Genomic DNA, 26059 nt, shown 5'->3' on the forward strand with positions numbered 1-26059 from the left:
TCTTGTGCGTTAGGACGATGATGTGCATTCCATTGCAGTCTACCGGGTGGGGGGGGGGGGGGGGGCAGAGGGCTACGGCTCGGCTTGCTGTTTGTGTTGTTCGGCTTGCCACCTCAATCTACTGCTTGCCGAGTGTTAAAGGAACCGGAAAGCCTTCTTTAGTTGTCTCGTAGACTCACCACCCGGGCTGTAATCATTGTTAGCATTTGGCATTAACAGCAGCAGTAGATGTGGGTACACCCTCAAATCCGGCGTTACGTCCGGTGGCGCCCTCAGATATGGCAGTAGTAGTCGAGACCTTAGGGTTACGGTGAGGTCATCCAAGAAAATGATGCGAATCCCGCTATGTTATTCCGCATCCGATGAGTTTAAAAAGTACTTTTTTGTTTGTAAGAGTTTTCGCTTCATCATCGCAAAAACGTCAAACAGCTTTCTTGATGGGCCCTTAAACTATGCCGCTCGACCCAATTAAATAAAACAATGGCCAACTATGACATTTTTACGACCCGCATGTCACATCTGATTCACTCCTCTGTTCTCATGATTGAGAGCGCGGCGACAATTCCGAACGCGGTGCAGATCGGTACCGTGGCATCCTCAGCCACCCTATTCCTGCGTCATCATGAAATAGGGGGCTCGTACGGTGTTCAGCTGCCTCCGCCGCTAAGCCGGCTCCCTCGGCGTCAGTTCGCTCAGAGTCTGACGGCTGGTGCGTGGCAGAGGTGCCAATGGAGGCCGTCACCTCCCGGGTCAGACACCGACACGAGGGCAGCGGCATGCTGCCTGTCTTCCCGTCCCAACCGGCCCCGGACACTAGCCCGCCACGACAGCCGGTAGCGCGCGAGTCGGGTGACGTGTGAGAGATGGAGTCGTCTATGACGTGGAGGACGTACAGCGGGACCCCCCGTCCTGTCCTCGAGCTGAGGAACGTGCGGGGGACGTGACAGCGGCCGCCCTGGATCGATCGGGGTGGAGCCCAGTGAAGCCCGGTAACGTCCAGTGATGCCCACCGATGCGTGACGACCTCAGGTGGCTCCCGTTATCGCCCCTGCCCGCCGTCGTGAGGGTCCACACGGCCGTGATGCATGCACTCGCAGCTGCATGGCACCTCGCTGCCGACAGCGGGACGTCGCTCTTTCCCCGGGGTGCAGCGCCCGGCAAAAAGGGAACACCATTGTTGTTGGCTGCACCGGCGAACACATTCAAGCCCGGCGTGTCGGCGCGTCACCATGGCGAGCGCGCGGTCGGGCCAGCTGTCGGTGCTGCTGTACCGCCAGGCCGGAACACCATATCACCTCCAGATACCGTCGCCAAGTGTCAGCTTCTTACAGCAACTGATGCGAGAGAAGCGTGAGTTCGCTTTGAAAGTATTGCTAGCCATCCTCGCCTGCTTTAAACGGCGCAGGGACCGTTGCTGCTATCTGTGGGTTCCGCGACGCCCGCTCTCCCGCGAACAGATGGTATGCTACCCCTCGCTGGCCGGTGGGTAGACGCAGTGCCGGCACCGGCGTGTCCCGCACCGCGCCGCTGCCGACCGCGTCAGCCCAGTAGTACCTGCAGTAGTAATAGACGGCCGGCCGCCAGCGGCGCAGCGTGTACTGATGCTATCGTGGCGGTCGCGTCCATCAGCCGCGGCTCCCATTCACTTTCATGAGCGTTATCGGCCGGGCCGCGGGCCGGTTTCGTCACAGTGACGTCGCGCCGGGACGCAGGGGCTGCGGCGTTGGCAGCGGGCAGCGCACCGGGGCGTGCTGCCGCGGCTGCTGCTGCAGCGCTGCCCTTAGCAGCCGATCCTGCGCCGCATGCGCGCGGATGATCCAGGTTACCTCTCATACACCGCTTTCTAGCCACATGCTGCCAGTTCAGCTGCCACACGCAGCCCACTCCGGGGAGCAGCAGTTCCAGCGGGCTGTGTTTGCACAGGCAGGTGGCCGCTTGTTCCTCGCCACGTGCCATTGCCGCGGTTGTCGCCTGCCGGGCGGAGCTAATCGCGCCGCCGCGCTGCCGTGGGAGTGGATCTGTTCGTAGCTGGAGATCTCTCGGCAGCAAGTGTGCCCGGGGCTGGCACTGATGGATTCCGGCCGGCTCGTCTTTATCTTCGTCATGGGCCACTCACGCGCGGGCGCCGGCGGCTGCCGGCCGCGGTCAGTACAGCCCGCCGTAATGACACCGCGCCCGACTCCAACGCCGCCGGTAATCGCTACCACATGAGTTATTGGCTTATTCAGGCAGAGAGCAGTAGAACAGATTGCCGGCTAGTGCTGAGCGTGAGGCTTTCGGGCCAATGGCGACTCCCGGCCGACGTTCGGCCCTCGGCCGGGCTGAGCTGGCCGGCTGGGCGTCGGCATTGTTAGGGGCCCGGCGGCCGCGGGCGCTGCAGTACCGATTGGCTGCCGAGCTCCCGCGTCTGATGAACAGCCCGCTGCGGGCGAGCACGCCCAGCGCGAGACGAGCCGCGGACGGGGACAGCAGCAGCGCGGGCGCGGCGCGCGCGGCCCTGACCGGAGACGCTCTCGCTTCCGCGCGGCCCGCCGGGGCGCCAGGGGTGCATCGACGTCCAGATATGCCGATCGCTGCAGGGCGGCGTGGGACGGACTCAGCTGTTTACCAGCCGCCCGTCAGCTGTTGGTGACCTTGTGCGGCGTGCCGACAGTCAGGTGCGCTGCCCGCCACCCGCTGCCCTCCCCACCCTGGTCCGGTGGCCCGAGCCGGCCGGCTGGTGGCCGCTACGGAATGGTCCCATGCCGCGAGTGAGCTGCCTCGCGTCATCAACCAATCGTCACATGCCGTCAGCGGGAGGCGTCCCATGTCGTCAGTGGGAGGCGTCCCATGTCGTCAGTGGGAGGCGTCCCATGTCGTCAGTGGGAGGCGTCTCATGTCGTCAGTGGGAGGCGTCCCATGTCGTCAGTGGGAGGCGTCCCATGTCGTCAGTGGGAGGCGTCCCATGTCGTCAGTGGGAGGCGTCCCATGTCGTCAGTGGGAGGCGTCCCATGTCGTCAGTGGGAGGCGTCCCATGTCGTCAGTGGGAGGCGTCTCATTTCGTCAGTGGGAGGCGTCCCATGTCGTCAGTGGGAGGCGTCTCATTTCGTCAGTGGGAGGCGTCCCATGTCGTCAGTGGGAGGCGTCCCATGTCGTCAGTGGGAGGCGTCCCATGCCGCCAGTGGGAGGCGTCCCATGCCGTCAGGTTAGCTCAATCTGTCCCGTGTTATCGGAGGAGTGTGCCAGCGTCGTAAAATTTCCTTCGCCGTTTAAAGAACGGTGCCATGGCATCATCAAGCGGTGCCCTGCCGTCAGTGAGCGGTCCCTGCCGTCAGTAAGCGGTCTTCGCCGTCAGTGAGCGGTGTCGGCCGTCAGTGAGGGGTCTCCGCCGCCAGTGAAGGGTCACCGCCGTCAGTGAGGGGTCCCCGCCGTTAGCGAGGGGTCTCTGCGGTCAGTGAGCGGTCCCTCGCAGTCATTGAGGGGTCTCCGCCGTCAGTAAGGGCTCCCCGCCGTCAGTGAGCGGTCCCTGCCGTCAGTAAGCGGTCCCCGCCGTCAGTGAGGGTTCCCCGCCGTTAGCGAGGGGTCTCTGCGGTCAGTGAGCGGTCCCTCGCAGTCATTAAGGGGTCTCCGCCGTCAGTGAGCGGTCCCCGCCGTCAGTGAGCGGCCCCTGCCGTCAGTAAGCGGTCCCCGCCGTCAGTAAGCGGTCCCCGCCGTCAGTGAGCGGTCCCCGCCGTCAGTAAGCGGTCCCTGCCGTCAGTGAGCGGTCCCCGCCGTCAGTGAGCGGTCCCTGCCGTCAGTAAGCGGTCCCCGCCGTCAGTGAGGGGTCCCCGCCGTCAGTGAGGGGTCCCCGCCGTTAGCGAGGGGTCTCTGCGGTCAGTGAGGGGTCCCCGCCGTTAGCGAGGGGTCTCTGCGGTCAGTGAGCGGTCCCTCGCCATCAGTGATGGGTCACCGCCGTCAGAGTGCGCGTGGCTCTGGTGCGGGAGGCGGCGAGGTATTACCGGGATCCACCCATCCGCCGCGGCCATGTCCGCCCATGGCACCGCCCGGCCGCCACCTGACCACAAACGGCGCCCCACTGGCGGACGCCGCCCCTGGCCGTGGGAGGTTCAGGGCAGGCTCAGCCCGGGCGATGATTCGAGGTGAAGTGTGCCGCACTGCTGAGTGCGCTGTCAATCGGAGGCAAAGCCTCTTTCGAACACCCGCAATTTTTGTATGGAAATGAAGTAGCCTTTTGTCGTATCGGAATACTTGATTTAGACGTTTGACCTTTTACCCTGCGTGAGGTCAAAGACCTTTCACAAATAAAGGACTAGCATGACAGTAGACGTATGATCGGCCTGTTATCTGCGCGAACATCTTCAACGCGTGTGTCTTAACGTTTGGGTACAACTCCATAGGAGAGTTAGCGTTAACATCAGCACATCGTCTTGTAGGCCTATTCAGCATGGCGGGTTTGCCACACCAGTCCCCGGTGCGGTGCTTTTACTCCTGATCATCGTGACATATTGCTGACGCTTTTACTCCTGATCATCGTGACATATTGCTGACGCTTTTACCCCCGAGCATTGTGGCATTGCTGACACTTTTACCCCTGATCATCGTGACATATTGTGGACTCTTTTACTCCTGATCATCGTGACATATTGCTCTTTCTGACATGTTTCTCTACCAGACTCGCGTTTGACTCAATTTTTTGGGCCGGCTCAGGACCGACTCACATATTTAGGATCTGATTTAGCTCATGGCTCATAGCCGATCCAAATTGTTTTATTCAACTCAGTTCAGACTCACCGCATGCATTGAATCATTTAATTTATGACTCACTCAACACGTAAAATCAAAGATCTGACTTATTTCTGGCTCTTTGCTTTATGGCCTATGAGGAGTCATATGACTCATACATGTATATATATATATATATATATATATATATACACATTATGATATGGAATATAGGTAACACAGCCTTGTAGCAAGCTTATAGTTTGAGCTCCGCAAATGCGGTGCAGCCAACAATACCTTTCCTGTAACCTGTTACCAACCACCTATCTCAGATTTCAGCGCTAGGCTAGCACATTATATCTGACACCTACGACCTAGGCCCATTATTAATATGTAGAATGCAATGTGGGCTTGACTGCACTAAACCTGGCAGTTGCCAGTCTGCATCTGCCAAGTGTCAGCCGAGTGCATTCACACCCAGGTAACCACATTTCCACCAGCCAGTTCTAGCTATGCCGTCGGCGATGACATGCCAGCAATTCAACATCAAACTGCAGCTCTTGCAATAGCGATTAGTTAGGAAAGTTACAAACACATTATGAGCTCATTTTACTTAAGTAAGAAGTACTACTAATTACGGTTGCTTTTGTCACGAACAAGCCCAGCAAAAATCCACTTCACTCGACCCTCGTCTTCCGGTCAGCGAGGAACTGAACTGAACAGAAATGAACTGAACAACTGAAACAGAGATAGGCTAACACATGCACCGAGAGTCATTTCCGCCAGGATACCTTAGACTCATCTTATCAGATCACCCTATGATGAGTTAGTCAAAACAGGTTTCTGTGCTGCGTAGAGATTAGAGTGTTGTGTGCCACTTAAGCCGCATTCCAAGACCTTTGCAAGCCAAATTATCTCTTGTAAGTTGCGTGTTGCGTGGAAATAGTTGTTGCAATCCCCGAAAGGTCACATTTCGCGAAATACAATCCGCATATGAGACGAGACAACCTTGTCACTGTTGCTGTTTGTTTCATGTAGCCTCAGCAATAGCATGTTTACAACAGCTGAAGCTGTGGAGAATGAGAGGTCAGTTATGAACTAGTGCATTGACAACTGACATAGACAACTGAGCAAAAGTATGACAAGCCCGTGGATGTTGTAGGTGCAGACAGTGTTTCACTGATTTTAGCATAGGATATAAGAATGCAGAGACAATATTTCACTGATTTTAGCATAGGATATAGGAATGCAGGATGTCTGTACCATGAAATGCTCTCTGGCTCCTGGCTGAGGTTTGGAAAACTTTAATTCAAGATCAGCAATATTGTATTTGCTGCTTAGAAATTACAAAAACAAACCGTTTGTCGCCTTGCAAAAAGCCTTATACATAATGCTGCATACTGTTCATTTTAACACTCTGAAATGGTTTGTTTGTTTGTCAGGATCGTGCTGTTGTTCCTCACGTTACCATTTTCACTTGAACCATGGTACTCACTAACACATCCTAAAACGCTGGGCTCACAGCCGATTCGTGATTCAGCTCGAGTCGAACACAAGTCTGCTATCTATCATATCCAGCAGAGCAGCGGAGGTCCTCCCTGCTTCCTGTCGCATGCGCGGTGAGGGTCAGCGGACGTACGGCCGTCCGGACGGGATAAACGCCCCGCTCCCTCAGAGTCTTAGGGCTACTTCTGTGGGCGGGAATTCTCCGTTGAGATCGGGACACTTTCTATCGAGACAGCGCGGGTGACGTCATGCAGTCGCCTCTCCTTCGCCCATGGGTATTGAGGACGGCGGGCCTCCATCGATGGCGGCCCTCCGCGCCTTTGAATCTTCGCCTGTTGATGGTGTGCGAAGGGAACTCTGGGATCGCTCTTGAAAATGTCTCCGATCTTGGGCTTCTGAGGTGGCCCAAGTCTGGCTGATCCGGCTCCGATCTGAGTAGCTTGGTAGATAGTGTGAACCGGGCTGACGCTGGGAGATCTTGCCAGATCTTGCTCTGGACGCAAGCTGGATCGGCTAGACTAGACATCTTTACCGAAACTGAGAAAGCACACTGGATCAGTTAATCGGACCTGGGCCGCAGGCTGGATCTTTCACGGGGGCTACACGACTACACCAGCTTGTTAGTGTTGGTTGCATTCTGCCACAAACCTGCAGGGCGCCTAAGATTACTGAACTGCTGTGAAAGTGTCGGAGAAGAGGGATGTGGCTCATTAGGTGACGAATGACACTGGCTCAAATGGAACTTGGGTGACCCTCCAAATTATGAACTTATTACTTAATGGCCATCCCATGTCCCTTGTAACCCGAGGACAACGGGTTAAACCGTCGTCCTCGTTCGATGACGCGCCGAGGTCACCTCCTTATGCCGTGGTCAAATTAACATCATCCGGTCAATCCATCAGCTCCAGGTCGGGCGACCAACCAGCCGTCGAGCACGGCTTCCCGGAGTCTATCGTCTACGGACGAGCGCAGCTTCCCCGGAGTCTGTCATCTACGCACGAGCGCAGCTTCCCCGGGGTTTGTCGTCTGCGAACAAGTGCGGTTTCCCTGGGGTCTGTCGTTTGCGGACGAGCGCAGCTTCCCCAGGGTCTGTCGTCTGCGGACGAGCGCAGCTTCCTCAGGTCTATGGTCTGCGCACGAGCGCAGCTTCCCGGTGGTCCGTCGTCTGTGGACGAGCGCAGCTTCCTCGGGGACTGTCGTCTGCGGACGAGCACAGCTTCCTCGGGGTCTATAGTCTGCGGACGAGCGCAGCCTCCCGGTGTTCTGTCGTTTGCGGACGAGCGCAGCCTCCTCGGGGACTGTCGTCTGTGGACTAGCGCAGCCTCCTCGGGGACTGTCGTCTGTGGACTAGCGCAGCCTCCTCGGGGACTGTCGTCTGCGGACGAGCGCAGCCTCCTCGGGGACTGTCGTCTGTGGACTAGCGCAGCCTCCTCGGGGACTGTCGTCTCCGGACGAGCGCAGCCTCCTCGGGGACTGTCGTCTGTGGACTAGCGCAGCCTCCTCGGGGACTGTCGTCTGTGGACTAGCGCAGCTTCCTCGGGGACTGTCGTCTGTGGACTAGCGCAGCCTCCTCGAGGACTGTCGTCTGTGGACGAGTGCAGCTTCCTCGGGGACTGTCGTCTGTGGACAGCTGAGTGCGGGGCAGGCTCAGTGGGTCACAAGTCACCCGGTCGCGTCACACATCTCTCTAACGCATCGCGCCCCTCCGCGCAGACAGGCGCGGAACCTGACTGTAATGAGCCTAAGCTTCTGCGCGGCCTGGCGTCCGGCTCCGCCTGTCTGGCCCGTCCGCCTGCCGGACTCAGCCGTTTGATGCCGGTGACAGTGTGCGTCCCGCCGCGCGGCACATTCTTATGCAGACGCCCGGTGCGCCCGACCGGCGCCGCATCAGACATTCAGCGCCGCTGGCCTCTCAGTCAGTGCCGGCGAGGTAGCGGCGGCGGAGCCGGCGGCCGGCTGACCGGCATACGTGATGGCCGGGGCTGCGCTACCCGCCGGCCGGCGGTTCTGCACGGCCCGCCGTGACCCAGGCCCGACGCGCCGCGGTCCGCGGTCAGCCGCCTGGCCGCGAACCAACGCGGCCGCGGCTGTCAGTGGTGGCGGCGGACGGCGCTCCAGTTGACGGCACCGCGGAAAGGCGGCAGTCTCAACGATGTCGGAGGGCATTCAAGCGTATTCTGGAGCTGTAGCTGGAGGACCCGGCGCTTCCCATCGCTCACCGCCTGCCGTATCTGGGACTGGGCAGAACGTGAGCCGCCTCACCACACTGCTGGTGAGGGTGCTCGCTTCACTACCCATGGCACACTTGATGGAGGGCCCATGCGTGCTGGCCCCCATCACGCACGAATGAGGTCACAGATGTCGGTTCTACCACACAGGACAGCAGGTCATTAAAGGGCTCCTCCCATCGTGGCACAGAGTGACCACGTGTTTCACCGGAATAACTCTTCTGGTATCTTCGACCAGGACACGTCGGCGACAGCGTTGCTCTTCGTCAGGTGAAATTCTTGGGAATCGTGATATGCCCTTTCCAAGAGCCTGTCTCATGCCAAACGAGATCAACATCACGGACGAGCGATTTTACGGATTGCAGGGGATTCGCACCTGGCCGCGTTCCTAGAACCAAACGGGTCTGAATTTAAAATCACTCAAAAGTATGATAGGCTCCACCGGTCATCGTAGCCGCCCTAGCGGCGGCGTGCCGAACCGCTGCCGTGGTGACGCCTCCGCCGCCGCCGCCGCCGCTGCCAGCCGGCGCCATCGGTGCGCCAAATTGGCTGCGCCCGCCCCTCGGCTGTCACCGCGGCCGCCCAGCCGTGCCGGCCGCCGTTGTGTGACGTCACGCGGCGTGGCACGGGTGGGTGGGTCGGCCCGCACGGGCGCACGAGCGGCGCGGCAGAGGCCCTGATGGGCCGTGGGGCGATGTCCGCCGCGACTGCTGCGGTGATCAGCGGCACCTCAGCAACCACTAGCGCCTCTCAGCTCAGCGGCGCTTCAGCTGCCGACCCCAGCACACTCACCACCGGCCGCTGGTTGGGGTCGGCGTGCCTGCAGGGACTTGAGAGCGTAGCGGCGAGTGGGGGGGGGGGGGAGGGGGGCGCGGCGGTCCGATGGGGGGGGGGGGGGCGTTCCAAGTGATGAACCGACCTCAGACGATGTCAAGGGACCGCCGATGGTGTGCGGATGGGTGTGGTGCCGCGCGCGGAAGACTGCGTTTGGCCGTGACCTGTCCAGTTCTCGTCGGCACGGTGCTTCACTCTTGGCCAAGTTACGCACACTGCGGGCTGCCGTGGAATCGGGCTGATTTATTGATGAATCCTGAATCGCTGCAGAATGCCGTGGGGATATACATTCCCTTCGGTGTTCTCGAAAACATCTGGGAGTAAAGCGTGTATGTTCGTGCGATAATGCTCAGTTTTTGTTTGTCTACGCCCCTCTCCCTTCCTCAAACATTGTGAATCTGCATGCTGGTTGGTATGGGTTTTAATAAAAAGCTGATAAGGTTGAGATTTAACATAAATCCCTTTATGTAACAGATACAAGGGACTGATAAACATTTGCCGTACACCGATTGGTTGAATCTATGTCCAACATCCGTAGTCCAATGTCCATTCGAAGTACGGACGCTGATCATGTATCGTCCCGCACCACCACTTCAGCTAATATGCTGGATGTTACCCAATGTTTTTATGGCTGTACTAGCCGGGCCACAGTTTCACGCCGTGAGTTCGGTTCGAGTGTGTCGTGGGCAATTGACGTGTTCTGCTTTGTGGCTGCGGCGCGGCGGCGAGCACGAATCCTGTTCTTTTGTTGGGGTGGACGGCGGGTTAATTTCAGTGATGGCATGAACGGAAAAGCGGTAAAGTGCATCTGGGCACAAAACACCTGCCGCTTGGCCATATTTAGATGATAGGGATAATTACCCTCTAACGCATTAGCGACCCGAACAGTAATCCGCTGGCGGTCGTAAGTTAAAGCCATGGGTGGAACTTCGTGCCCCTTTAGGGAAGCTTGCCCCTTCCCTTCATCGTCCCTCTCGACCCTTAATACTAGGCCCAAGTCTCCAGAAAGTCTCTAAAAGACACCCTTCTAAAACGGAGCAGATCTATGTTGTAAAAGATCCGGCCTTCGAGGCCCTCGCTGTGACTTTTATGAAGCTCCGTTTATGATAAAAGGTGTCATATACTCCTGGGCTCTTTCATTCTGCTTGTTTTGCAGAGAAACTCTTGGCCCCTTCCTGTCCATCTGCTTCGCCCAGTCAGCGGTGAAAACTATGACTATAATCGAAATTTTGAGTTGCCAATCGTGAATTTCTCAAGTGCGCAAGTGGATTGAAAGTAACGAATGCAAGGTGTTGCAGAAAGAGCTACAGGAGGATAGCCTAATAGTGTTATAATAGTGCAGGACTGTGTAGTGATGTGATAGTGCTGTAAACCCGCTGGGCAAGCGCATTCCTAGCGTGCTCAATAACAATGCAAAACGGGAAAGCTACGATTTGCATTTCTTCCTTTTCAATGCGTGGCATTGAATGTGTAATTGCCTGCACGGTATCACCATAATAGGTGACGCACGCCAAAGCCCCAAGAACTCAAACAAATAACCAATCGGTCTTGGTCGAATATTTGTCTCAGCTGCGCCAGTCACGCCGAACCTCCGTGTCGTACTGTTGGTGTTTCAGGCTGCACCGTTGAAGAACTTTGACCACATATCACATGACCGGAAATGATGTGGTTGTCTTTGCCTGCTCGGCTTCCAAATTGAATTTTGAACCAGACCGACGCGAATTATGCCAATACTTTATATGTATTAACGTGACTAATTTTATTAAATAAAATGTTATGACAGAATGTCTGAAAGATGTCTTCTGTGGAGAAATGCCGAAGTTTTAACTGCCAAAGTTGTTAACTGATGAAATGATGACTTGAAAGCAGACGTAGCCGAGCTTCTCGCCAGTCGCCATATTATTATCGGCCATTCATGCTTCTTTGCGACATAACTGTTCTGCTGACAAATCAACGCCAGTAAGCTTCCATCTCCCCGAAAATATTACAACTGCTGCGTCGCTCAGCTGATCCAGATGGCTGCCGTTTGTACGTCGTATGCAGGAACTCTAATCCCCAGACGATGACCTCGTCTGTCGGGGTGTCCGCGGCGCAACGGCCCGCCGATCAGTAACGTATGACATCACCCGCTTACTCACGGCGCCGTTTGCAGATTGGCGAGCACTTGGTGTGGGACTGTAGGCCCGAGTCGAGGGCGCCGTGCCGTGAACACATTAACAGAGAGGAGCGAGAACCGACGCCGCGGTGGCCGCGCCTGCTGGCACCCGCGCGCCGCTGACGTGCAGCGGGCGGCGCACATTGGAGGCGGGGCGTAATTTCGCAAAATGAGTTGGGAGGGGAGGGGGCTGATCAGTGAAAAACGACGACGCCTAAACACAAATACGCCGACAAACGGGCTGCTCCATGGATATGCCCCACTTTCCACTTTTACGCCAGCCCCACCCCATTTTTCATGGTGTGTGGTTGGCGCGTAGCTGGCTGGAGGCTGAAGCCCCCCATCCCACCCAAACTAAATAGGAAGCCCCCCATCCTACCCAAACTAAATAGGAAGCCCCTCATCCCACCCAAACTAAATAGGAAGCCCCCCATCCCATTTAAACTAAATAGGAAGCCCCTCATCCCACCCAAACTAAATAGGAAGCCCCCCATCCCACCCAAACTGAATAGGAAGCCCCCCCATCCCACCCAAACTGAATAGGAAGCCCCCCATCCCACCCAAACTAAATAGGAAGCCCCCATCCCACCCAAACTGAATAGGACCCCCCCCCCATCCCACCCAAACTAAATAGGAAGCCCCCCATCCCACCCAAACTAAATAGGAAGCCCCTCATCCCACCCAAACTAAATAGGAAGCCCCTCATCCCACCCAAACTAAATAGGAAGCCCCCCATCGCACCCAAACTAAATCGGAAACCCCATCACTGATTGAAGCCACAGGTCTCCAGCGCAGAATGAGTCCAGCGACGGTGGCAGATGGACAAGGGATAGACGTTGTTCATGTGCATTATGCAACGTACACCAATTTGACGGCCAGCGCTGAAGCTGTGCCCCATCCGCAGCATGCACGCCATGGCCCAGCATGAGCGTCACACGGTGTTGATACGGCTCATGGGGCATGTAGAGCCGATGTAGACTGGTCGTGGCTGACCTGACCCCGCGGTCCTGCCAGCTCAGCATCGCTGCAAGCTGACACCGCCCGTGTAGCCGGCGAAACCCAAGGACAGGTCTGGTTCGTCTCGCTATGACCCCGGGCCGGCTGCACGCTGACGTCATTGGGACTGACTGTGAGCTCACCGTTGGCTGCGACGTGTCATTTCCGGCCGCTAAATGTTCCGCCGCTGCTGTCAATGGGCCCTCCTAACCTCTTGTGATTGCGTTTTGAAGGAAATAAATGACGTGCGTAGAGTGGCAGACGACTGTAGCATTCAGGGCTTGTTTAATGTTTTCGGACCTCACCGTTTTGGGGGAAGCCTGAAGGGAGCACCATCACCTCCGTGACGGATGTGCACCAATCACGCGTCTTCTCCGATCATACATTGTCTACCGTCCTCCTTGCCCGTAGACCAAACACGGTCCCAATCCCTCTGCAGTCTCCACCTTGTCACGCACTGATTGCTACCTCTACCATAGATTGGTCCCTACCTGTCCGTACTACCCACCGTCTCTGTCGCATATTGTCCACCGACTCTGTCCCTTCGCGTCCACCGTCCATGTCTCTAAGCGTCTGCCGTCCCTGTCCCATAGCGTCCGCCGTTCCCGCCTCATAGCGTCCGCCGTCCCTGTCCCATAGCGTCCGCCGTTCCTGCCTCATAGCGTCCGCCGTCCCTGTCCCATAGCGTCCGCCGTTCCCGCCTCATAGCGTCCGCCGTCCCTGTCCCATAGCGTCCGCCGTTCCCGCCTCATAGCGTCCGCCGTCCCTGTCCCATAGCGTCCGCCGTTCCTGCCTCATAGCGTCCGCCGTCCCTGTCCCATAGCGTCCGCCGTTTCTGTCTCATAGCGTTCACCATCCCTGTCCCATAGAGGCCACCGTTACTGACCCATAACGTCCACCGTTCCTGGCCAGTAGCGTCCATCGCCACAACTCAGCACTGCCTGAGTATGACGAGGAGGACGATGGAGGTATAAACTTTAGAATCAACAGCTATCACTCGTAAAGCGTCGGTGATGCAGACGTGCGGGAATAAACTTGATGTTGGACAAGGATAACATTTCTATACCTACGCTTTTCTTTGGCTTATAGCATGGCCTGCAGCACTTACTTCCATGAAGTGCTATATGATGACGTGTCTCTGCTGTTTTTGCCTCGATGCCGTCTTCGTAACTGGTCCCCTTATTTTTAATTCTCAAACAATGCACCGCATGCGGCTGATTCCAGAGCTCGGGCCGGATACCTGATGCCGGGGCGCCTCTTGCCCCAATGACAGCGATGTCTGGCAGGCTGTTGCAGCTGGGCCCCGTCTGGGCTATGGAGCCAGGCATGCAGTGCGATGCCCAGCGACGCCGACCGTTTGTCTAACGGAGGCTGTTTAGTCTCTGGTGTGGCATGTGTGCCAGGCAATGCATCTGGCGTCATCTATCGCGGACCATCCTCCGCCTTGTGAGGTCGCCCTGGGGTGCATCGGGTGGCCGAATGCATGCACGTAAACGTCTTGGAATGCAATCTGGGCACCCGTGTTCCAATATTCTGACGTTGTTAGGCACAAGTATGAACAAAACTCCCATTAAAGAAGTGTTCTCGATGCAGCACTGAGTACCAAAAAACACACCTGATATGCAAATATTGAGTTAATTCTCAACTTCCAAACTGGCGGCCGAAAGTCAATGTTAACAAAACATCATGTGCTGTTTTTCCTCTGCCAGCCATGGGGCGTTTAGGAATAAACACTGACTCTTCATGACTCCTCATAAAACATTCTGAGCACTCGAAATTTGTGTGCAATGCGTGAACACAAACGTCGTCTGGACAACAGCTCACGACGCATAACGATGTTTTGCACTGCAGATTATTTAGCGCCACGAGCGTCCGTGCACGTTAGCATGCTCGTCAGGCGCACGGACACGACTCTCTCCCCAGCACGCCGTGATGACGTCATCGCGCGAGCATGCTGCAGTGGACGTGCCGCCGGTGCAGCGGCGGCGGCAGTGACATTGAGGCGCTCGGGCGGGACGTGTTCCGCCGTTGATTGCCTCCTTCTGACTCAGCTCATTCCCTTATAATTGGGCCTAGTTTGACGCCGAGAGCCTGCAAGTGGCGGCGGTCATGGCAAAGGAGGCTAACGCCGGTCGGGCGGGGCCGCAGAGCCGGCCAGCGATCGGCGGCGTCTCGCGGCCCGACAATCAGTAGCTGACGCCGATTCCGCGGTCACAGCAGCGCTGCGGTCTGCCCTTTGCCGCGTCACGAGCTGTGTTACCCTGATCTGGAAGCTGTGTGCTCCTGTTTCCACCCTAGGCAATAAATAGCGCTTTGGCGGTTCCACTCGTCGGTTTGTGCTCGTTTGCATGCTTCTGCAGTGTACTAGTCCGGGGTGTGGTATGCTAGCGCCACCTATAAAGCGGACGGTAGCGGCCTCAACAGGGCCGATAATGAAACTGAAAACCGCCAGTAATGAGCCAGCTGTGGTCAGCGACACAAGGCGTGGATCTGACGTGGCACGATAAGTATTGCAATGACAGAAGGATCACGGTTGTCAGCATGATATTGTGGTTGATATTTATCCACAGTCCACTTGCGGGTGTTTGGGTAAATTTGTGTGGAAACGGTCAGCCATAGGCTGAAAATAGGTCTGACCTTTGCGCTTTCTTAACAAAAAAGGCAAACATTACTTCGAATAAAAAGTTGTTTAATAACCTCTGAATGTGGATATCGGTTTGCATTGCATTTCTTGGCCGTACCAACGACAAGTCTGCCAGACGCACTGTATTTTGGCATTATTTACATGCAGGCATGCTGCCATGTTCTTTGAACTTGAAATGTCGTTTCGCAAAAGGCAAACAAACGGCTAGCGATGATAAATAACGTGTTGCTCCAGCGACTTTTGTCTACATCCCTTACTCCTAGTTTCACCTGTACTGCTCTTGAATTTTCCTCTCCCCAGGTAAGTAATGAATTCATCAGCCTTGGACGCTCTTTTCACTACCGTATGATATATTATATATAAGTTCTAAAATCGATATATCAACGTTTTTAAATTGGAGGGATCAGCATATTTTGCGAGACAACTGGACGGTCAGTTCATGCACCTGCGTGTGAAATACTTCAAAGAAGTGTCATGTTTGACAGTTGCAGGCGTGCAGTGAACCATTTTCTAAATTTCGGCTGTTAGGAGATTGGATTGGACGTGTGACAGAGCCAGTTACTGCAGCTTCATGTAGCTCCATAAGTGTCAAACAAGTGGTATCGCTGAAAAATGATGCTAGGAAAGCTAGAGCCGTTGGTCATTCCCTACGGTTTCCAGAACCACTTTCAAAATGCATTTGTCCGATTTCCGTGACTGAATTATGAGCAATTACGGTAGAGTTTATAGCCCTGGAATGTGACTAATCGCCTCCATATTTACGCCCAGTCAGAGTGTTGCAATATATTTGGCGTCCACAATCAGAGAGATTCTCATGTATGTTCAGCAATATGCTTCGTTTTGAGGTAGACGCCAAACAAAATGTTATTTAAGTTACAAAATGTTATCTAGACCGAGATTAGTTGACTGGCTGCTGTGCTGAAAGGTGAAAATTTTATCACGTAATTTTTTTCTTGCGATGTGGTGATGCTAAGAAGCGGCACTGTGCTGTGCTATAATACCGGCAATAGCATCGAGAATAATCGTTGACAGCCTAAAGCTGACTGAATATTTCGCTTACTCAGCTCGACAAGTATACGCCATGAGCCAGCTGAGCGCAGGCTAGACTCGAAATGGTCCCCTGCAGTCTGAGTTGTAACCACGTCAACAACTTGGCCCCGAGTTTGCTGCTTCATCGATCGGGCCTCACGAGCGCCCTGGCAATGCCGACCTGTCTCGGGTCGTCACGTATCGCCCCTCAGTAGGCGCTGAGGCGATCCGGATTCCGCGAAGCCACATACCTTGTTCGCTTAAAGCGCCCATGAGTTCGCAGTCCGGGTCTTGTGACGGTATGTGCTAGCCCTCCACGTGGAAGTGGCTGTTGTGCCGACTATTGCGCGGAGAAGACGGTCAGTTCGGAATTCACCCTCGGCTGCCTGCGCTGCCATGTTTTATTTCGTTTCAACCTGCACATGTTTGGATGTGCACCGGCACACAGTCTCAGTTTCCAACTGATGCTCATTTCGCCTCGCGAGCACGGGTGGACTGGTGCTCCGGCCCGTGGCGGGTGTCTCGCTCACGAGTCCGCCAGGTGGGGCCGTCATTACACGCCGGCACGGTCCACGCCTGCCCTGCACATTGTCCAGGCGTATTCGAGTTGAAATAGTGCTGATAACTCGATCGCTGCATTCACCTGCTGCCACTCCTCATTTCGATCATGCGTTACGATGCGGTGAATGGTAAAATGCACAACATGGGGCACTGGCTTCGGCTCCCAAAACTGCACCTATTCCCCATTGCCACGGAGTTCCGTGCTTGTCACCCTTCTCTGATCGTGACCCCCAGCTCTCACCACCACTCGGCAGTGCCCCTCTGGTGGCGATCCCCATCCCTCACTTCCCCTGGGCAGTGCCCCTCCGGCGGCGATTCTCAGCCCTCACCAGCCCCGGGCGGCCGCGGCGGCGGCTCTCGGTCGGCGGCCGCACCTCCGCTGTGATATCGACGGCCGGCGGCGGCGGCGGCGAGAGCGGTGTGCGCGCGGCCGGCGGCGGCGGCGGCGGCGGCGTCCGCCGGCCTGTCGCACGGTTGTGCTCGCCATGAGCGCTCCGCCCCGGACGTACCTGGCGCCGTGTCGGCCGGTCTCGGTGCTGGCCGAGCCGGACAGGTCGCGCTGTGTCAGCTCCGAACCGCTGCGGCTGCCTCGCTCTTGGGCCGGCGAGCACCGCCGCGACTGGGCCCAGCGCAAGACGGCCGCCCTGCCAGCTCGCTTCGACGGCCAGGTGAGCGCCCCCCCCCCCTCGGGTGCTGCACGACCCCCCTCCTCGAAAGAACGTACGACGCAGCCCAGAGGAGGCTCTGTTCTTGGTGACGCCCCTGAAAGCGGGGCTCATTCTCGGATGGCTGGGTCCCGTCCGCCGCGTCCTCGTCCTCCCTCATCCGAGTCGAGCTGTCGGCACTTTCGGTACGTCGTGGTCAAGAAACTCGTTTCCAGCCAGAAGTGACGATTGATGCCGGTGAATTGCGTGATTCGGATACCGTATCAGCATACAGAATCCAGGCTTAGTCGTAGCTCAGAAGTTATCCGATGTCCCGTTGTAAAGCCTCGCGCTAATGTCGTAAGCACCGCTCACCGACATTGATCCTGTGGGCTTTGCTATCTGGTACTCGCGGGTCGCCGTGCAGATTAGAAGCCCTGGAAATACATTGATCTACAAATTCGTGAACCCGTGTTTCGTTCTCAGCGCACGCTCGTCGCGGAACCTGATTTGTTCCGTGTGTTGCACAGAGCTGAATATCAAAAGAATTCTGGGTCACCAGTCTTTGTGACTGGTGAAAAACAACACACTTTTCGGAGAGGCGTTTTCACAAGATCATGTTGTGATCAGATTTCACAAGATCCAGATCCCAGATTCCTATTCCGATCCAGCCAGATCCCGATTCAGCTGGCAGTTATGGAATGCGCAATGCTTCTGCCACTTTGTTTTAAAAGGAACTCTGCGAGCTGCTCTTTATTTACATGGCACTTCCCCCAAACGGAATTTCAGTTCTGATATGAACATAGCATTAAGTCTACACAGGGAGGGGGCGGGGGAGGGGGAGGCACCACCAAGCGGCAGAGTGGGCAGCCACCTCTTCCCCATTTTTCAAGGAAGGCAAACTGTCACGTCTCATCGACAGGAGGCCCCAGGTGACCTAGACAGCACATCCCATCAAATCAAAAGAAGGGCCCTCAAGGAAGGGACGGAGCGATATATTCCCTGTAGTAGGTCATAGAAAGCCAATAACGGACCATGTTGGTCGATGGGGTGCCACAGATAGTACAACGAAGATTTAATAACGTGCGTAGGAAGCCCATGAAAACACAGGAAACCCCAACATCTGAAAAGGAGGCCTCACATAAAAAGAACGCAGGCCATGCCAGACCAAGAACAGGTTTCATTCAATTTTTTACATATCCTTACCCTAAAAGCTCCTTAAAAAAACGGGCAAAATCCGATAATAATTTTTAAAAATGAGTTAGCATTAAGGGCCCCAGATCTGTTGAGGAGCCCCATATTTGCTTACCCCAGTGAGATAAAGTAGGTGAAGCCATACCTGGGCGTGCGACTTCTTGCTGCTTGTCGCCTCACTCTCGGGATGCTGCTTCTCCTCGGAAATGGGACCACGGGTGATGCATTGCCTCCTCTTGCCTTAGAAACGATTGCTCAATAAGTGCCTAGGATGCTGCAAGACAGGAGGTATATGGGCGACGCGATGGGCCTGGTGTGAGCGGGCCCTTCAGCGCGCCGCTCGCGTACAGACTTTGCGTCTCTTTTGTTCAACTGTATTTGCTCTGCTTGAATTTATTGATGTGCCTGTAAGATACCCCTATTCTATGTGACGAACTGTACTGTCCCAATCGCTCCCGTCTGTTTACTTACCGTACCCTTGGATTTATTTGCCATGGGGCTTTTTCATATCGTTATTTGTTGTCAGCATTTGCCAGTTTTTTATTTCGGACCACTGCAAATAGATAAACATTTCATCACAAGTAGTGTTGTGTGTGTAGCTGATATTCTGCATTTCGCACAGTCGTGTCGGGAAAAATAAAGTCGTGCTACATTACACGTCGATACATACATTATATCCAAGTTCCACAATATCCGAAGGCATTGTCTTTACGAAGGTTGATCAGACGCGACTAGTACGAGCGCGTCCAAAGCGTAATGACTTCAAAACCGTCTCTGTTTTTCTAGCCAGCCTCAAGCTAAACGCCCGATTTTTGCTATTCAGTATGCTTAATAAAGGCGAACCGAACGTCCAGTAGGCGACATTGTGCGGTTAATGTTTAACCATACTCATGGTGGGCTTTGCTGATTGGCGCTGCACCATCTTACCCATATGTCAAGGATGTCACTGGACAAGTCTAATAGTCTTGGCAGCTGATCCGGACGACAAGAAACCCGACAAGCAGCTATATTCAACGTCCCGACAGGGGTCTGGGTATAGCTCCAACGCCCCCCCCCCCCCCCTCCCCTCATGAACGACTGATACGGCCAGTGGTGTCAGGGGTCCGCTAGTCAAAGCTCCGCACGAGCCGCTACCGGCCGGTGTCAGGGGTCCGCTGGATCGAGCTCCGCACGAGCCGCTACCGGCCGGTGTCAGGGGTCCGCTGGACCGAGCTCTGTACGAGCCGCTCTCGGCCGGTGTCAGGGGTCCGCTGGGTCGAGCTCTGCGCGAGCCGCTCCCGGCCGGTGTCAGGGGTGTCAGTCGACCGTGCTGCTTTACAGCAATCGCCGGCCGTCCGCAGGGTGTGCCAGCTCTGGCGGCGCGTGGCTGCTGCTCCAGACATGTAATTCTTTGAGACGCAGCCCACGCCATCCTACCATACCCGCACCCACCTGTGAAGACTCCCACTCGGAGAGGTGACTCGGATGGGATGCTCCGTTGCATGGGTAGAGCTCTGCACCTCTGTGTGTGTGGGGGGGGGGGGCAGGAGGGGGGGGGGGGTCATGACTCCCGGGAGTTGTCTGCTGTACTTTACTGTAGGGCTCTGTCCCCGTCAAACACGCTGGAGGGAGAAGGCCATGAATGGCGTTTCATTCCAAAACTAAACATCCATCCACCCTCCAGGATTTGTTGCCGTTCCCCTGCCGTCTCGTCGTCTCCTCCACTCCCCGATGCTCGCCACGATGGGTCGGAAATTCACGAGAGCTCTCACACCTCTCTCCCTGGACTACTTCGCCATGCGGCCTCGTTCTGTCACGACCTGCCGCGAGTCGCCACCTGCGGGGTCTCTCGTGAAGGCCAGTCCGCTGATCGTCCGTCCGGGTCAGGCGACAGACGTGCTCCGGCGCGTACCTTGACCTGTCGTCACGGGACAGGCGACACGGCCGCGGGGCGGCCAGACAGCGACATCTCTCGGCGACCTGTGGGTTCCGCTTGACACGGCACGGCAGCGCCTGCCCCGAGGGGCCTGTCCAGCTGCTCGAGCCGAACTCGGCGCGGGAGGGGTGCTCCGGCCACGGAGATTGCTAACCAGCAGGCTTCGTGTCGCTCCGAACGACGCTCGAATGCCACGACCATATCTATGAGTTTGGAGGTGTCAGATTCCAGGCAGCTTGAAAGCAACGCCGCCTACATCGACATGCATAATGGAAGCGTTTGAGTGCAGCTCGGGCGTCACTCTTTTACCGAACTGTGCTGTGATAGCATGTACTCTCAGCAGAATGGTCGTGTCTGAATTCATTGTGTTTGTCGATCGCCACTTGGTGCACTTCGAGAGGCGTAGATCTGGGGGGGGGGGGGGGGGGGGGGGGCGAGCAGCAGCGAGTTCTGGCAGTGATGACATCGACCCGAGCGCCTTGTAGTGGCGTGTCAACTAGACAGTGCGACGAATCTGTTTGGGATTGCCAAGGCACCAACCACTGACGACTCACTCTCACGGAAAGGTTTATTTGGAAACGACAAGAGCAGATAACAAATGACGCAAGTCATTTGTTTATGTAATGACAACGACAATTAGGAAGAATGGAAAATCCCCCGCTCGGTATATGGGGACACAATACCCCTAGGGGATGGTTTCCAGGATAGATGGATGATTTTTTTCCTGTTGATGCAAGTGGAACTGGTTAGTTTTCTCGTGTTGTTTTTTTCATGCTTTGTCAGCTGGTATATTGTGCAAAGCTAATAAAAACATGAACTACATTTACCTACATTTCTCCCAATGATGTATGACCTCTCATTTTATATTTGCGCTCTCCCGTGGTGTCGAGAGGAAACTTTCATCTCGCACGTCATGAAACGTGATGTGTTTGGACTGACCTAGTCCATAACAACGTACAAGTATGATTAAGATATTTAGTTATCATGGTTACCTCTCGGCCATCCTTTTCGTCATGGCTACTTCTTTAGTGTTCGCGCTGCAGTATTCATGACCCCGACAAAATATTATTGCACCGTGCTGCAAATAATTCTAAGAGGCGACTTTCAAATATTGAGGGGTATTAGAAAAAATGTGTTTTTCCTGGCTCCAACCGATATTTTCTGTTAGCCATACGGGCTTATCACTATATGACGTAGCTGAGTTTTGCTGGATAGTGGGGCGTGACAAGCATGACTGAGCGGTTTCTGATCCGATGTGTTTATGTGCAGCAGCCATGAAACAAAACAAAACAAAGTCGTGGAGGCTGTTCCAACTTTAAATCTACCACACGCGAACCTTGCTTGAATTAGAGCAACGTTTTCGGCTGGAACTAATGACTAATCCGCCGCGAACTTGAATAGCATTTACGATCAATTTAAATATGTGCATGGCATTCATTGATCATTTTTGCAAGGCTTTCACAGAGTCTGCACTGAGCACCATTGCGGGCACTTGTTGCATATCCTTGCAGTGGTGTACTTATTTTGAAGTCATAACAATATTTTGTATCTAAGAATATACCACAAAAAGTCGGAGAAAGCATCATTGACAACGCGCTGTGCGTGCGTGCTGGATGAGGACTTTGGAAGAGGGGGGGGGGGGGGGCATAATGCAGAGCGTGAAACACAACGTCACGACATGCATCTGAGCCCGAGGAGGTACTCCATCTATAAACGTCTGTGTAGGCTGAGAGCAGTGCTTTCTTTCCCATATATATATATATAGATATATATATAATATATATATATATAGAGAGAGAATAAGAGAGAGATAGAGATTGAGGAGAGAGAGAGAGAGAGAAGAGAGAGAGGGAGAGAGAGAGGAGAGAGAGACGAGAGAGAGAGATTCTCTCTCTCTCTCTCTCTCTTCTCTCTCCTCTCTCTCTCTATCTCTCTATCCTTATATTACTCTCTATAGATACCCTCTCTTCTCTCTCCTCTCCTCTCTCTCTCTCTCTCTCTCTCTCTCTCTCTCTCTCTCTCCTCTGTCCGGCTGGAGCCATTCGACTTTTTAAACGCTCTGTTTGTTTGTTATCGTTATCTTTCGTTAGAGTTTAATCGACGGGGCCGAATGTTCAGTAACAAAGCCAAACCAATTCTTTTCATTTGTTGTTGGCTCGCGTGGTGGTCGTGGTAAAGAGCGCGGAAGTTTGAGATGAAAAAACAGGCAAACGTTCATTGTTGCCGGGAAGAATCGATCTATTGATCTGCCTCCCATTGGCGCGCCTAGATGAGTTCGGAAGTTCTCCGCTCTCCGTTACCGTTTTTTTTTTGTTTGTCAGGAAATGTTTGCGTGCAGCAGGCTTGTCTGAAGCTCCTTTTTCCACCGTAAGATTCGAAGACAAACAGCTTTTCTCTGTCGCTTAGAATCAAGGCGTTTCAAGTGCCGATGGACGCTCAACCGAAAACAGTTTGCACTTCGCTACTTTCTGTTGATTTTTTTTGCTGGGCGTCGGCTTTTGATCCAGCAGCTGGAACAGTTTTCCAAACGGCCCGAGTGCATGTAATTTACATTGTATTTCCAGATCTAACTCAAACGCCCGCAGGCCCATGCAGGAATCGTGCAATTCCAAAAATGCGGATATTTGCATCGACGTGGGCCTATACCGTTCTGCACGCGTCTAGTTAAGCAAATAACACAAACGTGTTATTTGCTCGATTCATCATCGTTCCAACAGTGTGCCGACGTATCGGATTTCAAAATGCATTAGCGACATTACATCCTCATTCGTCTTCGTGTGGACGTGGACATGGTTCGCCGTTCAGATCCCCTTTCTAGCGGAGATGATGGATTATTCAAGATGAAATCGCTAAGTCGCTTTATTTGTTTTTTGTTTCTGTGTTGCTGAAATGAATAACGTGAACAGCAGATTTCCATCCACGGCATCGCGAAATACAGTCTGGCAAATTCCATTACGACGTGCTGTTATGAATATAGGCCATTACGAGAGCTTGATTAAAAGTCCGGGAACCGTCCATCTGTGGTCACTAGATGGAACTGCATGCGCGACAAGAAGATCATTTTACACAAAAAGAACTTCCTTGCGTGCGTTTTGCACCGTTTCAGCAGCCGTATGGTCCGGTGGTGCGGCTTACTGCGCACGCAGCCGCTCGGTCTGTGCCGCCTATAGAGAACCAGGTCATCATCCACTCAGTCAAACCTCGCAGCGATGGGCACCCAGGATCCCCTTCGCATCTCCCCCCCCCCCCCCCCCAGCAGGTCATGAAGGACCACAGCCTTTCAACAATATCTCACGATGCCCGCGGCTTCAAAATATCCAGTACACGTCACGAGGCGGGCTGAGGCAGCGGGCGCGCTGGATCACGCAGCAGTTCGGTGCACTGGATCACTCAACAGATCGGCGCACTGGATCACTTCGGCGCACCCGCCGAACTAACCCGACACTCCGCCCCACGAGTGTTTCCTTTTTAGGACAGCGATGATGCCTAAACGTCTCGCCATTAAACGGAGGTATTAGCATACTCACGAGAGCCTGGCCTGTGGCGCTGTGGCAGGCTATCAAAAGCCTTGCATGGGTTATCCGTATTTCGCACACTGCTCACAATATCATCCAAACGATGTGATGCAACACAATGCGTTGAATGATAGACCGATATCCGCTTAAGTCGCCAAAATTTCGGATAAACACCCACGTGAGCGGGCGATCTTTGAGTCCAAGTCGGCCCAGCGCATGAAGGTGCGTTCACGAGTGTGCCAGACGTTTTATGGCCGAGACATCACCGCCATTCAGAAATGACGCGAGTAAGTCGAGTGCGTACGACACCTACCAGGACGCTCCTTACTCCTTTGAAAGAAGGCTGAGCTGAGCTGCATGCTCGGTTTACTTCGGTCAGGGAATCAAGAAGTCGGGCACGCGGCCGGGGTCGTTTCCGCTGAGCTTCCTTCCCGCGGCCGGGGCCTTTTCCGCTGAGCTTCCTTCCCGCGGCCGGGGCCTTTTCCGCTGAGCTTCCTTCCCGCAGCCGGGGCCTTTTCCGCTGAGCTTCCTTCCCGCGGCCGGGGCCTTTTCCGCTGGCTTCCTCCCCGCGACTGGGCTGAGCCAGGTCGCCTTTCCACAATGAGGGAAGATCTGTCGAATTGCCAACCGTTTCCTCAGTAGAGAGAGATATCGTAGCAGGGACGACTTGGTAAGGATTCTCTTCGCAATGTCATGCATAATGCACTAAATATCCCTTTCATGCCGGGATCATGCCTATATCGCTGCGGAGATGTTCTAATCCGGCCGGTATTTCTGGACAATTTACGACAATGGGGAGCAACCATCCAATGTCGCAAACATGCCAGAGCCTGACGTCTGCTACGGTGCCGCGTACAATTTAGGTCGGTGCCGGAGGCTGCGCAGATTTTGACGGGTGCGTTCGCGTCATGCGGTCCCTAACTGGAGCAGACCACGGTGCAGTCGGGCGGTCTAGTTTGACGCGGAGAGACCATCAGGAGTCACGAGTATCACAGTCTAACAGCGGTTCCGTGCCCAGCCCTCGCGCCCGGCCTCGGTCCGGATTGCTGCCCTGAGCTTCCACTGCCTCCCAGCGCAGCCCCGCACGAAAGAGCTCTCGGTCGGCCACAGCACTGGCGCATTGCCATTCAAGATCCCGCCGCCGACAGCCCGTTGACGGTCGCCCGCCCAGTTTTAATGCCACGGAAAATCTGTCGCGCAAGGGGGGGGGGGGGGACGAGGCGCCGCGCGCGCGCGTTGTGACAATCCTCTGACGTCACGCAGCGGTCAGAGCGTATCCTGCGGAAGCCGGAGCCGGCCCGCCAGGAGCGCCGATCGCTGCCGGCGGGCAGACGGCACGCGGTGTTCGCGGGCGGCGCGTGGGCGGCGAGCACAGACAACGGACGGTGTTCGCAGGCGGCGCGCGGGCGACGAGCACAGGCTACGGGCGGCGCGGTGTCCGCCGACGGGGGCCAGGACCCGCATCGGCAGCCGGTGCGCCCTCCGCCGGGCCGCTGCGCGGCGTGCACGGGCCGGCTGCGCTCCCTGCCGAGGCAGACCGCGCGGACGGCCGTCCAGCGTCCCCGGCTGCGGAGTGCGCACCCCGCGGCCGCCGGCGGCGCGCCCAGCCCAACCGGAGGCGGCGAGGGACGGAGCGGTGTGCCGCTGCCGTGAGGCCCGTGCGACAGTGCGAGGTGGGAGTGCTCTGTGAGCCAGGAGTGCCCTGCCCATGGGCTACGAGTATACCGGCCGTGAGTGACGGGTGCTTTGTCCTAGAGACGTGATTACGCTGTCCGGGGCGCAACAGCGCAGAGGACATCCGGTGCCCTGAGACGCGGCGAGACCGGAAGTCCGGCCTCGGTGCAGTCCGAGTCTCCCCGGCGCTGCGGTGGTCGTGGGAGGAACACACCGCGGCGAGGCGGCAGAAGCTCAGCCCAGTGATCACGCAGTGTCTGCCAACCGCCAGTCCCTCCGGTCGAGCAGATCTCCGCCGGACAGGTGGCGCAGTGTCCGCCGGACCGGACCGCAGCGGGCGGCGTCGAGCGGCGCGTCAGCCGGACCCGACGCCGCCGCCGGTGCCGGGCGGCGCACAGGGCCGCCGCTGCCGGCGCAGTGTTGGTGAGGCGGCACCGCAGCCTGACACGGCGCCAGTGTCCGC

General features: G+C 55.8%; 1 protein-coding gene across 1 annotated transcript in view; it reads left to right on the forward strand.

Annotated features, from left to right (window-relative positions):
* The window catches only part of LOC119103567 (four and a half LIM domains protein 2), a 193128-nt gene that overhangs the window by 26079 nt on the left and 140990 nt on the right, over window positions 1–26059 (forward strand). The window lies entirely within an intron of this gene.

Source organism: Pollicipes pollicipes, unplaced genomic scaffold (genome assembly GCF_011947565.3).
Source record: "Pollicipes pollicipes isolate AB1234 unplaced genomic scaffold, Ppol_2.1 Scaffold_5724;HRSCAF=6776_pilon_pilon_pilon, whole genome shotgun sequence".
Taxonomy (NCBI): domain Eukaryota; kingdom Metazoa; phylum Arthropoda; class Thecostraca; order Pollicipedomorpha; family Pollicipedidae; genus Pollicipes; species Pollicipes pollicipes.